At 43.5% G+C, this 3039-nt stretch overlaps 1 protein-coding gene across 1 annotated transcript in view; it reads right to left on the bottom strand.

The window, feature by feature from the left end:
* KDM4A (lysine (K)-specific demethylase 4A) overlaps positions 1–3039 on the bottom strand; it is a 60065-nt gene that overhangs the window by 2989 nt on the left and 54037 nt on the right. The gene's annotated exons all lie outside the window — the stretch shown is intronic.

The raw sequence follows: 3039 nt of genomic DNA, 5'->3' as shown, positions 1-3039 counted from the left end.
TCTGTCGCCCAGGCTGGAGTGCAGTGGCCTGATCTTGGCTCATTGCAACCTCTGCCTCCTGGGTTCTAGCAATCCTCCTGCCTCAGCCTCCCAAGTAGCTGGGACAACAGGCACATGCCACCATGCCTGGCTAATTTTTGTAATTTTAGTAGAGACGGGGCTTCACCATGTTGGCCAGCCTGGTCTCGAACTCCTGACCTCAGGTGATCTGCCTGCCTCAGCTTGCCAAAGTGGTGGGATTACAGGCATGAGCCACTGTGCCCAACCAAGAACTATGTTCTTAACAAGAAAGATGAGAAAGGATCACCTACCATGGGACCTGACAAAGTACTTCAGAACTTTTATTCCTTCCAGAAGCAGGTAAGTACCCCAAGTCCTCATCGTATTCCCAGCATAGGGCTTGGTGTATGGGGGGAGGTTAACACACAAGCATATTGGCTGAATGAAAGGTCTGATGGGTATACCTGAGAGAAGGTCCTTAGGGACATGGCTTAAAAAATAAAAATCAGAGAGGGGCAGGGCAGTGAGTCTAAAAGGATGTGGATGCTCACAACTGCTCTTACAATCACGCTACCGTTCATTTATTGAGTGGAAACAGTTCCCTACTTATTGACAATTCATTTACTGAATAGGTAACCAGTAAATACATTCTGTATCAATCTAACACTTAGGCATAAACTACAGCCTCCTACACCCAATATCTGAGGTGTTCTAAGATTTAACTACTCAAATGTTTGATATTTGATAAATTGCTTAAATTCTCTGCAATTCAGTTCCACCTCCTATAACAGCACTTCTGAAAATGTGGTCTGTGAACCTCTGAGGGGTTTCTAAGACACTGTCAGGGAGCAAGTGAGACATGACTATTTTTATAATATTAAACTATTAGCCTTTGTCACTGTGTTGTCATTTACCTAGGATAGGTACAACTGCTGGCACCTGAGCGCACATCAAGGCACTGACCCCAAGCTCTACTAGTTGTTATTGCATTTTTCACCACTGTACACTCATAATTTAGGAGAAAAGAACAAAAACTCAATTGCATGTAACAATACCCCTTGATGAAGCAGTAAAAATTATTAATTTTGTTAAATCTTAATCATTGAGTACATGTGTTAAGTCCTCATAAAACACTTTTGGTTGTCTCAAAGAAATATATCTGTGTTGTTTGACTTGTGAATTACACTAGCTGCTTTGTTCATGGAATACCAGTTTTATTTGAAAAAAATTACTGGGCCGGGCACAGTGGCTCATGCCCGTAATCCCTCACTTTGGGAGTAGGAGGATCGCATCAGCCCAGGAGTTCAAGACCAGCCTGGACAACACAGGGGAGATCCCATCTCTACAAAACATAAAAAATTAGCCAGGTATGGTGGCACGCACCTATAGTCCCAGCTACTCAGAAGGCTGAGGATTGCTTGAGCCCAGGAGGATAAGGCTGCAGTGAGCCATGATTATGCCACTGCACTCCAGCAGTGATGCTGCGCAACAGAGCAGTACCCTGTCTTTAAAACACTCTATGAAATAAAATTTTAAAAAAGAAAAAAAGTGACTGACAAACTATGGCTTTTCAGACTTAGGTATGTGGCAGACATCTTCTTGAAAATGAATTAAGTGAACGCCTGTCATGCCAAGGAAAACAAGAGTCGGTATCTGTTGCCAGTAATAAAATTCAGGCTTTCAAGCAAATATTAGCATTTCAGAGAAGCAGCATTCACAACTGTGAGCTTGAAGCTTCCCAAAATTCCAAGTTTTTATATTATTATTAGTGATACTAACAAATGTAATTTTTAAAATATTTATGGCCGGGTGCAGTGGCTCACGCCTGTAATCCCAGCACTTTGGGAGGCCGAGGCAGGCAGATCACAAGGTCAAGAGATTGAGTCCAGCCTGGACAACATGGTGAAACCCCATCTCTACTAAAAATACAAAAATTAGTTGGGCGTGGTGGTGCACATCTGTAGTCCCAGCTTGGGAGGCTGAGGCAGAAGAATCGCTTGAACCCAGGAGGTGGAGGTTGCAGTGAGCCAAGATTGCACCACTGCACTCCAGCCTGGCGACAGAGCGAGACTCCGTCTGAAAAAATTTAAAAAAAAAAAAAATTATAATAATATTTAACAACATTTAGAGGCTATCCATAGGCCAGTGCACCAATATTTTCTAAATGACCAATGTGTGATGTTATAAAAGGATGCATGGGTGAAAGATCCAATTCAGAAGAGACCAATGGGTTTTAGTGTTAACAGTATGAAACGTTCACTGACCTTTCAGATTCCACACTGCAACTAACTTAAGAACCTACCAGAAGCAGTGGCTCACACCTGTAATCCCAGCACTTTGGGAGGTTGAGGCAAGAGAATCGCTTGAGCCCAGAAGTTTGAGACTACCCTGGGCAAAATGGCAAGACCCAATTTCTACAAATAGCCAGGCATGCCTGTAGTCCCAGCTACTCAGGAAGTGCTTGGTCAACAAAGCAAGACATCATCTCTTAAAAAACAAACAAAAAAAAAAGTTGTTACTTCCATTGAGTTTTGTTGAATGTCAGAGAATAATAATCACAATTACCCTACCTCCCTTGACTGGGTGTGGTGGCTCACAGATGTAATCCCAGCACGTTGGGAGTCCGAGGTAGGCAGACTGCTTGAGCCCCGGAGTTTTGAGACCAGCCTGGGCAACAAGGCAAAACCCTATCTCTACAAAAAATTTAAAAATTAGCTGGGCGCCAGTGACAGGCGCCTATAGTCCCAGCTACTTGGGAGGCTGAGGCAGCAGGATCACTTGAGCCGGGTATGCGGAGGCTGCAGTGAGTTGAGATTGCTGCATTGCACTCCAACATGGGTGACGGGAATGAAACCCTATCTTAAAAAAACTTCTCCTTTTTCCAATTACATATCTGTGCAAGGCTGAATTTTCTTCCTATACTTTAACCTAAACAGTGTATCACAATAGATTGAATCAAGAAGTGACATTAAGGTCAGGCACAGTGGCTCACGCCTGTAATCCCAGAACTTTGGGAGGCCAAGGCAGGAGGATCATGAG

The sequence above is a fragment of the Colobus angolensis genome, unplaced genomic scaffold (assembly GCF_000951035.1).
Source record: "Colobus angolensis palliatus isolate OR3802 unplaced genomic scaffold, Cang.pa_1.0 Scaffold106, whole genome shotgun sequence".
Lineage (NCBI taxonomy): Eukaryota > Metazoa > Chordata > Mammalia > Primates > Cercopithecidae > Colobus > Colobus angolensis.
This window is presented reverse-complemented; position numbering and strand designations above follow the sequence as displayed.